At 38.8% G+C, this 14,359-nt stretch overlaps 1 protein-coding gene across 1 annotated transcript in view; it reads right to left on the reverse strand.

Moving 5' to 3' along the window:
• Positions 1–14,359, reverse strand: part of PLEKHG1 (pleckstrin homology and RhoGEF domain containing G1) — a 246,591-nt gene that overhangs the window by 180,076 nt on the left and 52,156 nt on the right. The window contains 1 exon segment of the mRNA XM_021086797.1: positions 3,175–3,233. The gene's annotated coding sequence lies outside the window, so the exon portion shown is untranslated.

A 14,359-nucleotide genomic window follows, 5' to 3' on the forward strand; every position in this document is an offset into this window, starting at 1 on the left:
AAAAATAATTCATTCTAGTTCCCTGAGGGTACAAAAAACTGTGCCTTTAATGCCTCTGATTTTTTAAAAATTTCTGTACATCAGGAAAACTTAGCCAAATGCTACTAATTAAGCTTAGTTGATTCCTTCCACTTGTAAATGTCTATCTTCAGTGGCTGGAGAGAGTGGCTCTTCTCTCTCAAATTCTCTTGCTGTCCTGGCTTGATTTGATGCCCAGCATCATCTACTGGCTTGCTCCCCTGGCAAGAGACGAGTTCTTATTTGCAGCGTGTGGGCTACAGATTGGTGCATTGTTATTTTATGCTGACATACTCTATACATTTTCGTGTACTTGCCCAGAGACTTGCTAGTCTGAGAACCAGAGGTTTTGCAGTTCACGTATGCACCCCAAACAACTTCCGAACACTTCAGACGTGTCACATGACTTTGTTGGGAGTAGGAGGGGTCATCAGTTTAATTATATGCATTTACATTTAAAACAAACGATCGTTTTAGAAACACGGGGTACTCTTTCCTTTTGGAGGGCTAGGAAGAGGGTGCCTGGGGTGGCCTGGATTTGTCTGAGACCTGCATGGGGTGGGGGGAATACAGGGGGACGCCGAGCTGGAGGAGGCTATAGAAATACCTTTTCTGTTGTTGTTTTAAGAAGTTCTGGAAAAGTAAAAAATTTCATTTTAGCCCAACTGTCTATTTTTGTAAAAGGGTCAACTGAGCCTTAAGATGGAGGCTGACTGGTGCAGGGTCCCCCCTGCAGGCACCAAGGATGGGGTCAATCCAGTGTCCGACCTGCCCTGTTACCACCTCAAACCAGAGGCTCAGAACCTTAGTCCTCAGGAGGCACCATGACTTTTCTAAAGGAGGAAATTAGCCCCTTCATTCTTTCAGCAAACATTTGAGTTTCCTTTAGGTCTGGCTTTTTCTAGAGTATGGAGCCGCGAGCTAAACATGCCAAGACTTGGCTCTCAGGCAGTTTATGTTTGAACAGGCTCCGATTTTGAAAAAGTTCATCAGACACTTAACACACTTCCTTTAAATCAACAGGTGACTTTCAGGACATTCTGGGCACCACAGAGCAGAGAGGGTCACTGCAGCTGGAGGTTAACAAAGACTTTTTCCAACACTAGACCATGTCTTCAGAAACAAACCAAACTGGATTGGTCACGGCAACTGAAAACGTCACACGCTCAGTAACACAGATCAGCAGCTACGGAAGAACTAGGAGCTAAAATTCTAGACACCCACAGCAGCGAAGGGGCGAGGTCACCGCTGTTCTCGTGGAACACACACCCTTCAGGCAAAAATGCTTGTCCCAAATGGAACCAAGCCATCCGAGGCTAGTCTTGCTCTCCCTTCTCTTATTTTCCATATCACATTACAAAGCAAACAGGACATCAGTGCGTCTCTCCGGGAGAGAAAATTATTTCACTCTAAGAAAACATAATGAATAACCACAGTTATCTAACCTAACCTACAGCATTTCTTTCTTTGGAGACAGAGCCACATGCCTCTCTAATGAGCAGACAGGTCTATGAACTCATTTACAGAGAATGCAGTCGTTTCTGAAAAAGAAATGATTACGCTTCTTTGAAAAAAAGGATTCAAATGACTGCATCTGTCTCATACAGAGAACGTGCCTGACTGCGACCCAGGTAGGGACACATGATGACGTTTTTGGACTCTGGGACACTTTGGCCCCCTCCTGCATAAAAAAGATATTAAAAATTGTATTTTATGCCTACATTGGTATAAAGAAAGTCTAACCCGGGCTGGGATCGTTATTATATATTCATTATTATTCTATTCATTTTTTGGAAATAATTACAATGAAAACATCTAAAATCAAAACATTTTCATGGACCACTAAAAGTACGATGCACCCCAGGCACGGCAATGGTAAGTCCACTCTGGACCACAGACTTGATTTTTAAGCTACTTAACATTCTAGCCACACATTAGGTGAAAGAACTTCTGTGACCTTCTTGCCAGCAATGAAGAAACCAGTTAACAAAATACCAATGAACTCTGCACTCCAACACAAGCAAAGACATCTTTCCTCCATTAAAATACCATCTTTCTCTGTAATAACTTTGAGTACTTTAAGAAGAATAACACAGTGTATCAAAGAGTCATCATTCCAATAAAGCATGATTACTTTGCTAGTGCAAGGCAACACACCCTAACCCTTTTTGTACGTATGCTTTAATTTAATTTTTACTTTACTGTTTGGTTAAAAAAAAGAAAGACCTGGTATAAAACTGTAAGTATAAATGAGTAAAATGATGCTGTGTCTAGCAAGACTGAGTTTCTTCACATAGTTCTCCCAGTCTAGTAAGCATTCACTATGTAATTGAGCAACATCAGCTCAACATTTCAAGTCTTGACAAATAGCTTGTCATGTGGTCAGACTGTGATAAATTAAAGGACTTAGGAAAAGAGAAACAATAAAATAATGGCTTAGATCTGAAGAAAAGGGTATATCTCCTTTCTTTCCCTTTGATTATTCATTGTGGTTTTTCAAGTACTACCACCACAACATTGGATTGAGATTTTAAAATCTTAAAAAAATGACGGAGTTCCTGTTGTGGCTCTGTGGGTTAAGAACCCGACGAGTATCCATAGAAGACGTAGGTTCTGTCCCTTTGGTTGCTAGGTGGGTTAAGATCTGGCATTGCTGTGAGCTGTGGTGTATGTCGCAAGATGTGGCTCAGATCTGGTGTTGCTGTGGCTGCGGTGTAGGCTGGAAGCTGCAGCTCTGATTGGATTCCTAGCCTGGGAACTTCCATATGCCACAGCTTCAGCCATAAAAAGAAAAAAAAGAAAACTTAAAAAAAAACAGGAAGAGCTTTTCTAAGGAAAAGCATTTAAAATATCACCTAAAAGACTGACTCATAAATAGGAGAAGGCCAATGGGAAGAAATGACTCTAATTTGGGTCACACTATGCTTTACTCTTTCTGATTCCATTTTTGTTCTTCATGTATATATTTTGAAATATGCATATTCTTTTGTATTTCATCCTTTGGTTACAATATTTAGTATTCTGTCTTACAAAATAGTTACAAAGAAGAAAAATTTTGCTCCCAGAGGGTACTCATACACCACACCTAAATTATGAATTTGCTACTCTTTTAACATGTTTCATATTCAAGCAGTAAAAAAAAAGAAAACAGCTCACTTTTATGGTTGAAGCCTTTCCAGTGTCTTCACCCACAGACTGCCAACATCTGTCTGCACCTGCCATAGAAACACAAAAATAAACTGCTTAATTATTACTTTTTCAGAATGATTTCAGTGAAATATGTATGAGACATCTGAGCCAATTTTTAATTTTTATTTTAAAAAATTTTTTATAGTTGATTTACAATGTTGTATTAGTTTCAGGCATACAGTAAAGTGAACAAGCCAATTAAAAAATTTATTTTATTGAAGAATAGTCCATTTACAATGTATTAATTTCTACTGTTCAGCAAAGAGATTCAGTTATTCCTATATTATGCATATATTATATATATTCTTTTTCACATTCTTTTCCATTATGGTTTAATACAGGATATTGAATATAGTTCCCTATGCTACACAGCAGGATCTTGTTGTTTATCCATTTTATACATAATAGTTGGCTTCCGCTAATTCCAAACTCCAAATCCATCCCTCCTTCCCCCTTGGCAACCACACTTGCTTTTTATGTCTGTGAGTCTGTTTCTGTTTCATAGATAAGTTCATTTGTGTTCTATTTTAGATTCCACATATAAGTGATATCATATGGTATTTTCCTTTGTCTGACTTACTTCACTTAGTTTGATAATACCTAGGTCCATCCATATAGCTACGTATGGCGTTATTTCATTCTTTTTTTTTTTTATGGCCGAGTAGTATTCTATAGTATGTATATACCGCATCTTTTTTATCCATTCATCTATTGATGGACATCTAGGTTGTTTCCATGCTTGCTATGTAAAGAGTGCTGCTATGAACGTTGGGGTATACATATCTTGTGAATTGCGGTTTGGTCCAGATAAATTGAGCCAATTTTGAGTGGCAAAAGGAAGACTGGATGCAAAAAAAGACCATACTTTTCCTAGAAAAATGCCACATCTATGCTATGGCTCTATAATGGACCTATAGCAATTATCGTAACAATTTAATTTAAAAAAACTTACAGGATGTAGTGTAAGAAAGTTACTGACGTCCAATCCTTGATTTTCCCTTTCCCTTGAAATGCTCAGAAAATTCGAAAGAGACTTGAATTTTTCAATAGCACTCTAAACTAAGTTCAGTGACTTGCCAAGAGCCAGGAAGAATTTCCTCTACCAGGAAGAGAAATGAAACTCCAAGAAGCAGAAAGAGAGTGGATGATTTCACCCACTCTCACCCCCGGTACCCTTATCCCTGAAACACAAGTCTTCCCCAGGATGGGAACAGCCTTTTAAGGCCATGCCCACTCTATCCCTAAGTGCCTCTCTATGGCTATATTTAATAATTCCTTGCAGTTGCCATCCTTGCAAAGAAGTTGGGGTGGGAAGGTAGAAAGAACATAGAAGCTCATGGGGGGTGATGCTTACATGTGGTAAAATTGGGTTTTTACCCAATTTTTTTTTGTCACTATTTTTGAAAAGAAAGAACCATAAACATTACATAGGACAAAGAAATGTCTCTAGAAATTTAACAGCTAGGTATCTTCATGAACAAAAGTTACTTGAAAATGTTTCTGTTTGACTGTGAGATGAATCCAAATAAAAGGAGTGAAAACGGAGTCAGGTAGAAGCACTGCTAGTGAGCATTAAAAGCAGTAACTAAGGAATAGAGCATGCTAATTAAATGAAAAGAACCCAAATAGAGCACAAACTTCCAAATTCTCAAAAAATATATATATATTAAAACTATCATAATAATTAGGTTCATCTAAGTCTGAAATCCTGGATCATGCTATGAAAAATGAGGACGTGAGTGGGGACAGGAGGTTAAAGTAAGTTAATTTCCTTTTGTCTGGGGAATAAGAATGCAGTTTTACTTGTGACCCTAGTAACAGTTTTGGGTTTTTTTTTGAAATTGGAGAGAACAAAGAAATGAACTACACATTTAAACTTAAGTTGGAGAGGGCAATAAATATAATAGAGGAAAGGCAGAAAAAGATAAAAGCAGGAATTTGTGATTTTCATGTTTAAAAAGCAGTCTCTGGTTCATTACAGAATGCAGCATGTAATGGACAGATTTCAGGCAAATCTAGTCTTAAAATCCAACATGAAACTAGGATTATTAAAAGAATATATCACAGTCATGGGAAGAGATGAAAGATTTGAGAGGGTCATATAAAAAGATCCCTGTGAACACATTTCAACATCTCAATGGAAACAATTGTCTAAGGTGGTATTTAATTATTAAAACTGAACCAGGAATATAAAAGCTGAAAAGCTAAGAAATATGGCTTACTTCAAGGATTATCAGTTCCCCAGCTACATAAAAAGCTTTCGGGATATAAAACAAATGAGACTCTTCAGTTTGTTTGGTGAGGCTTATCAGATAATCAAATCTGATAAGACACCGAGGGAAAAACAGAGGCTTATTTGGCTTAGATAAATAAGTTAGAAGAACATTAAACACAGTGCCCAGAACAGTTGATTTCTAGTATATTAAAGTAATGCTCTAACAATATAAACTGGGTTTATTCTATACATATTATATACATAGATCTCTTATGCTCTGTCAATAGGTCACACGAGATCAACGCATATTCATATTTTCAAAGATGATAAAACAGTATGTGATAAACTCAGGGCTTCACTGGTAACCTCTCAGTAACTTCAAAATAGAAAGATCATTCACTGTGATGTTTAGAAAGATCTAAAACCAACAGATGTTTTTGTAAACCGTCAGGTAAAAGTACCAAGACAAAAGTATTGGTGAAAGGAAATGAACAGACCAAACACCACCATCAGCAGGGGCAAGGCTGAATACCTAGAAAACTCAAGAGAAACATCTAAAAAAATCCTCTGTTGGCAATGGTAAAGGTGCCATCAGAGGACTGGAAACATAATACATAAAAACCAATGTTTTGGGGACAGTGGTGGCAACGACCAATCCTAAAAGAATGAAAACAGGGACAGTCTGAAAACAGATCGTACTCGGAAAAATTACACTGACAGTAAAGAATATATAGAGAAAATGTTTAAGGAAAGCTTTAGGACAATGGTTTCCTCATGAGAAATGATGAGAAGCATAAATGTACTTTTTTAGAAAGGGAAAAAAAAGCATCATCTGGCCAGGACATTGAATAGGAGGTAAACCAATGAGAGTTAATTTTGGGTCTGCAGAAGGTAAAGTACATTACAGGAATATGAGAACAGCAAGAGGCTTTTATAACCAGCGATGCTTATTTATAGGTGAATGTTGAGCATCTCGGAGGCTGTTCTATAAATTCGTGATGGAATTTTTAGAAAAAAAAACCACATTAAGAATATTTGATCATCCGGCCTTAAATGCAACATCCACTAATCTATTGTACTCAGGGCATTAAATACTGATAGAAATTGATATAAAATATCCCCAAACACTTCACTACACTTTGGAAGGTTAGGGAAATGTTCTAAATAGCCACCGATGCTTTGGTTTTGCAAAGCAAATGCTATGCACTTCACGGAACCACAATAAAACAGCCACATTTTACCGCTTTTGGCCAAAGAACAATGTGAAACTTATATTATACTCAGGAGTACATGCAAGGTGATGTTTAAAATAAGTTCTATAGGCAAACCACAACTAATGGGAGTTGGAGAATAAACACAAATAAAATGTCAGGGTTGGTTTTCAAAGGGAGACACAAGTTCACTTTGTCACCATGTCTTTTTAGCTACAGTGTCTAAAATAAGTTTACCTTTCATTTTATTTTTATTTTTTGTCTTTTTAGGGCCGCATCTGCAGCATATGGAGGTTCCCAGGCTAGGGGTCAAATCGGAGCTGTAGCTGCCCGCCTACGCCAGAGCCACAGCAACACAGGATCTGAGCTGAGTCTGCAACCTACACCACAGCTCACGGCAACGCTGAATCCTTAACTCACTGAGCAAGGCCAGGGATCGAACCTGTGTCCTCATGAATGCTTGTCAGGTTTATTTCCCCTGAGCCACAATGGGAAGTCCACCTTTCATTCTGGACAACAGTGAGGAGGGAAACTTAAAGCCAAGTGTCCCTGACAACAACTACAGGATTGATTCTAGTCATTCCAGATTAAATGTTAACAAAAGTTACCCACAAAGGGACCACCTTTGCTCTTTATATCAGGACAAAATTAAAGGCCTGTTAGCTTTAGAAGATGCTTACACCCAGTACTAGGTAAACACAGATTGAATAGTCTGAGATGGACATGGTTTAAAGAAGAAATGATTTAAAGTTATGTCTGATAAAAAAGACTTCTATTTATGATAATGACTCTGCAAATGCCCAAGGTATAAACGCTTTTCCATGCATTGTCAACTATTTGAAATACAGGAGCCCCAAAAGATTTGTCCATAAGCATGAAATTTAGTATTTTTATTTCTTTTTTGTTTCCTTTTTTGGGCCCCATCTGTGGCACATAGAAGTTCCTAGGCTAGGGGTGGAATCGGAGCTATAGGTGCTGGCCTACACCACAGCCACAGCAATGGTGGATCTAACCTACTGAGTGAGGCCAGGGATCGAAGCCGCATCCTCAGGTTCGTTACCACTGAGCCACAACGGGAACTCCTATCTTTATTTCTTGAGTAAAACACACGAACTCCTAGAAGAAATGAAGTGAGGGAGGAAATCCACCCGAGGGGCTACGAGAAAGCACAGGAGGACCTTAGGCTCATCTAGACTACAACGCACTCAACAGTAAAAAGGCCACAAAAGGGCAACTCTCCCACGGTTCGTGGCCCAGGTATCTGGAAAGCAGTCCTCCAGCGGTAACACGAGAATTTCTGGGGGATACATATTGGGATGGTGTGAATCCAAAAGGAATCTCTGTATCTGGACCAGCGTCTGCCCTACCCCTGCCATCTGGGAGTGCCACCCCACACCTGTCCATTCCGATACGAGAAGGCCAGGTAACTCGGGACTCTAGGTCCACCGCAACCTAGAGACCTCGTCTTCCGTTCCGCTTGCGTTTCTGTGGGCTGCCTCATTTCCTTCGAGACCATAAGCAGGTAACCATGCTGGTGTAACGTCGTTTAAGGTGAAGAGGTTTAAGGACCAACCTCCTTAAACTGGCTGCTGAAAGGGGGCAGAAGAATATCGCTGTAGTCCTGGAAGCCCCAAACTCATCTACCTTCTCTCTGGCCACCAGGGCAGCAGTTCCCTCTCCTTTGCTCCACAATCAGCCGAGGAGCTCTGGATGGTATCATTTAGGCTAAACCATTTCTCTTATTTCATCTCCCTGATGACTGTGATTGGTTCACGGAGAGGCACGTGGCCCAAGCCACACCAATCAGGGCCAATGAGACCTAGTTTGGGGTATTCTATTAAAATTACCGGGGAAGCAGAACTTTTCCTGCCCCTACTGGACGTGGGCAAGACAGGATTTAAAGGTCAGAGTTGCTGTAGCCATCCTGCAAACACATGGGGCCTGCAAATGAGCCCGCGTGGAGGAATCCCATTCTGATCAATTCTGTGTGCTTTCTCCTACTCAGTATTATGTTTGTGAGCTTCTTCAATGTGGCTTTTCAGTGTAGTTGTTTGAGCTGAGGGACAATATCTCTTTGAACTTCACTGGCTACTTTGTGGCATATTTGCATGCTCTACTGTTGCAACTTTAGCCTGTTTCCATTTTTCTTTCCTATTACAAGCAATGCTGTACAGGGTCCCCTGTATTCATGTCTTTACACTGTATTTACCTGAAATGGAACTGCTGGATTATTCATCACACACATGCTGAACTTTACTGCATAATAACAATATTTTTTTCAAGAGTAATTGTACCAATTTACACTCCACCCACACTACAGGCATACCTCATTTTATTGCAGCTTTGCTTTATTGCACCTCAAACACATTGCATTTTTTACGAATGGAAGGTTTGTGGTAACCCTGTGTTGTCAGATGATGGCTAGCATTTTTTAGCAGTAAGGTACTTAAAAATTAAGGTATGTACATTGGTTCTGTGGTGTAATGCTCTTGTACATTTAATAGACTAGAGTACAAACATAACTTCTATATGCACTGGGAAACCAAAAAATTTGTGTGACTCAATTTATTGTGATATTAGTTTTATTGCAATAGTCTAGCTGAACCTGTAATACCTCTCACATACGCCTGTATGTGAGAGTTCCTGGGGCTTCATACTATGGGCAACACCTGCTACAATAAAATTTTAATTATAGCTATTCTGATGAGTGAGATATGGTATTACTATGGTTTAAATTTGCATTTCTACCAATGAGGTTGAGAATAATTTCATATGTGAGTTGACTAATCACGTTTCCTTCCCTGTGAGCATTTGCTCATGCCTTTTGCCCATTTTCCTATTGGATTAATTTTTTTCTTATGAGTTTGTTGGAGTTCTTTTTTTTTAGGGCCGCATCTGCAGCATATGGAAGTTCCCAAGCTAGGGGTCAAATCTGAGCTGCAGCTACTGGCCTATGCCACAGCCACAGCAACTTGGGATGCAAGCCTTGTCTGTGACCTACACCACAGCTAATGGCAACACCAGATCCTTAACCCACTGAACAAGGCCAAGGATTGAACCCACATCCTCAGAGATACTAGGGGGGTTCTTAACCCACTGAGCCTCAATGGGAACTCCAAAAATATACCCTTTAAAAATATATCCTGCTTTTTCTAGAAAGGCTATTAACTTGAAAGAAATTTATCTGGAAATATACAGAAAAGTTACAAAAATAAGAAAAGTAGTTCCTAGGTTTTTTTTTGTTTTGTTTTTTTTTTTTCCTTTATTCTTTTTAGGGCTGCATCTGTGACACCTGGAAGTTCCTAGGCTAGGGGTTGAATCCAGCTGCCAGCCTACACCACAACCACAGCAATGCCAGATTCAAGCTGCATCTGCAAACTACATGGCAGCTTTCAGCAAAGTGATATCTTTGACTCACAGAGTGAGGCCAGGGATCGAACTGACATCTTCATGGGTACTAGTCTGATTCCTAACACACTGAGCCACAACAGGAACTCCATTTTTTAAATCAAAAGCTTATTAGTTGTTTTTTAGAATGAAGGTTTGATTCCCGAATGCCATAGATACATATAATTATTCAGACATAAGCTAAATAAATAAATAAATAAATAAACCCCACCAGCTATAAAATTCACACACAAAAAACTGGCTGACCAAGGTGGGAAGGGGGGGAGGAAATTAAAATGATCAAACATTTTAGAATAAGAATATTAAACAATCATAAACATTTTTCATTCAAGCAGGTAATTATTTAAATACCTTAGGCTCAATTTTTATTTATTCATTTAACAAGTATTTAGGCTCCATTGTATACAGACACACATTTCTGTATTTATACAGCCTCCAAAGGCAGACACCCTAGAGCTTTCCTTGCAAACTCAGGTCAATTTCTATCTCTAATTGGTCATTTCATGTTTCAAAAGAAATCCAGTGGGTCTCAACCACTGGAAAAACCAAAATCTTAGAATTTGGAAGTGGAGAGAATGGAGAAGAGGTCCAAACTACGTCTTTCAGTCACTAATAGTTATTGGCTTCCTAACCAGTAAATATACTAGTTTTCCACACAATTTGATTAAACTACATAGTAAAAATGCCTGATGTGTGTCAGGCACGATGCCAGGCATGGAGGTTATAGAGTGAGTAAAGCCAAGTCTTGCAGGAATTCATCTCATATTACACAATGGGTGTGTTCTTGGGAAAACTGCATATATGAAGCAATTTTTAATTAGTTGAATTATTTTCAGTTGTATTTTAACAGATACAGTAGAAAACACTTGTCAAAGTGAAAGTTCTGTCCTCTCAATTCTTATACATCAGGTTTGCACGACTCATTAGGCACTGCATGCTGCACAGAAATAAAACTAATGTAATGACAAGTTCAGTCTTCAGTTGGTATCAGTTTCTGGGCTCCCTGGGATCACACACCAATTGTGTGTAGGTAGAACCGATGAAAGTTCTTTCTATGGTATTAAGATATGCTAGGTTGATACTGGATGCTTCCCAAATCTGGGCTATATTTAATGGTCAGTTGGCTGTGAATCTCTTACAAAGGAAATGGAAAAAGCAAAGAGACAACAAAAACTCTGCACACCAGATTTTGATGGCTCAGACCTTAGGTTTTGCTATTTCCTGTTTATATTTTTAAAGAGACTAACGGTTGGCATAATTACTCGACTAAGGATCCTTAATTCTAATACTAAACCAGAGATTAGAAGTTAGACTGGGTGGTTCCTTCCTCATATTCCCCTGTACGCGCCTCTATTTTCATTCTTATAGCAAAGAGGGCCTCCTCGTAAGAAAAGCTGGTCAAACAGAACTGGGGATTCCAACACGGTATTCCTTTATTTTTTAATGTTGGAGGGGACGGTGGGCAAGAATGTGAAGTTGTGAATCTTTCGTGAAGAATGAGCTTTATTTAAGTGCTGTTAAGGCCCTAAGACTGTAAGGAAAAATACAGAGCCTCTGCCCAAGTTGGCAGGCTATGGAGGGCTGCATCTCGGTTGACCGAGTGGATGGTAGCTACGTTGTAAGTGCCGCAATACAGTTATCAACACTTTCCTATCACCGGAGCAACCTGTGTTACCCTTACAATGCCCTGAATGCATTCAACGTCTGAGCACCAATGATGCGCCAGGCATGAGTACTGAGGAGCCAGCAGTGACTAGGACAGACTCAATTCTTATCCTCATGGAGCCTCCAGTCAGTGGGATGGGCTGTCCCAGAGTTAGCTAGCAACGGTGCAGAGGCAGCACATTACAGTGTGCTCTCGGAAGCATAAAAAGATTACAACTCTAATATAAAATGTGGGGCTTCGTAGTATACCAGTGGAGGAATATTATGAGTCGGATAAGACTTTCCAAAGATCCTTAAGTACAGACATAAATAAGAAGGATGGTGGCTGTGAAAGTCAACAAAGTTTTGGCAGATTCTGTGCTTAATAAAATGGAGGAAATTATAGAAACGGATGAGCATTTCTAAGCAAAAACGTTTGATAAGCAACACCTTTCACAGGTTAGAGGAATACAGAGTAGAGACCAAGAACTGCTTCCAACCAACATCAATAATTCTGAGTGATTCAGAATGTGTTAGCAGACAATGCAAATGAATGATGTTCGTTTACATAGTGAAATTCCCTAAAATGAACAGAATGCAGGTGGCTGTGGTTTTTTAAAGTTGGACTGTCTCATAAGTAAAATAGATTTTAGTAAAAGGAAACCAAAGAGATCATGTTTCTTTCTTGCTAGTTATTTAATAAAGAAATATTCGGGGAGATAGCTTGAGAAATTTGAATTTGTGGTTCCCACTTTCTTTAATGGTGAGCACTGTAAAATGCTTCTGTAAAAACACTACTTTTATTCAAGCAACATATGGGAAAAAACTGTTACGTCACTTTAGAATGTTATATTTAGAAAGGTAATTTCCTTTCACCGAAGACCTTTTTTTTCTCTCTCTCTTCTCAGCCTTTCCACATCAGTCAAGAAAAACAGGCTTTGACATATCAGTTTTTTTTTTAAAAAATGAACTACCAAGTATATGACAGAATTTGGATTTAACATTCCTCTTGAATCTATTTCAATGAGCTTTCAGGTTCGGGAAAACCTGAATATGGAGGGCTGGCTTCCAATGAAACATTTTAACAGTTCCTTCCAAACAGTGTTTCATCAACACATTCCCCACCATTACAGCAACTAGTACTTCCTGGAAATCTCTGGCTTTGCAAGTGTGGTCTTCACACACACACAAAAAGAGGGGAAATGCTAAAATTGAATTATGTAGCCCATGAGGAAACTAGGGGGGTTATACTTGACGTATGCAAAGCAACCTTGTCACTTTACATCTATACTTGAGAAAACTCATTTTCTTTTGAGTAGGTTTGGGATGGAAATGATATAAAATTGGGTTGTGATGACCTAAACTATAAATGTAAGAAAATTCATTGCATAATAAAAAAAGAAAGCAAATTCTAGCTTACTGGGAAAGATAAAAAGGGGTTTCACTTCCTCTCTTAGTCCCTGTATCCTACAGTAAATGTCAAAAAAAAAAAAAAAAAAAAACCTCATACCTCTGTACTTGAGAAAACTCATTTTCTTTTGATTAGGTTGCTATTAGCATACCTAGCATGTGCTCACACAGTAATTTTGCTAATTTAAAAAGGTTCAAACTTACTATGAATGCCGTTACAAAATGTTTCAGAAAGGCTGAACTGATTCTTTGAATAATGTTTTCAGTTTTCTTCACAGAAAACCATTAGGATTTTCTGCAATCTTATCTTGCAAGTTTAGATTATATTAAGCATGGTTTATTTATTTGAGAATGCCTTTTATTTAGAATAAATATATGTGGTCTTTAGTTTCTACCTCCACCAATAGATTAATATATTGTCAGATTCAGTTTATGTGCATTTTTAGCCCAGATATTTGTGTGTGTGCCATGGCTTATAATAGCATGGGCATTTGGTCAATGATATTAAAATTAAACCCAGACACTAAAACATGGACAAAGCAAAATACCCATCAACAGATGAATGTATAAGAAGATGTGGTGTGTATGTACAATGGAATACTACTCAGCCATAAAAAAGAATGAAGTAATGTCATTTTTGGTAACACGGATGGACCTGGAGATTATCATTATTAAGTAAAGTAAGTCCGAAAGAGAAAGACAAATATTATATGATATCATATATATGTGGAATCTAAAATATGACACAAATGAACTTACCTATGAAACAGAAACAGACTCACAGACATAGAGAAGAGACTTGTGGTTGCCGAGGGGGGGGGAGGGAGTAGGATGGGCAGGGAGTTTGGAATTAGCAGAGGCAAACTATCACCCATAGGATGGATAAACAAAAAGGTCCTACTGTACAGCACAGGGAACTATATTCAGCATCCAGTGATAAACCATAATGGAAAAGAAAAAAGAAGTTAAACACGGGAGTTCCCACAGTGGCTCAGTGGTAATGAACCAAACTAGTATCCATGAGGATGCAGGTTTGATCTGTGGCCCTGCTCAGTGGGTTAAGGATTGGCGTTGCTGAGAGCTGTGGTGTAGGTCACAGACACGGCTTGGATCCCGCGTTGCTGTGGCTGTGGTGTAGGCTGGCGGGTTCAGCTCCAATTCCATTCCTAGTCTGGAAACTTCGATATAATGTGGGTATGGCCCTAAAAAGACAAAAACCACCAACCAACCAACCAACAAAAAAAACAAAAGAAATTAAATCCAG

Source organism: Sus scrofa, chromosome 1 (genome assembly GCF_000003025.6).
Source record: "Sus scrofa isolate TJ Tabasco breed Duroc chromosome 1, Sscrofa11.1, whole genome shotgun sequence".
NCBI classification, from domain to species: domain Eukaryota; kingdom Metazoa; phylum Chordata; class Mammalia; order Artiodactyla; family Suidae; genus Sus; species Sus scrofa.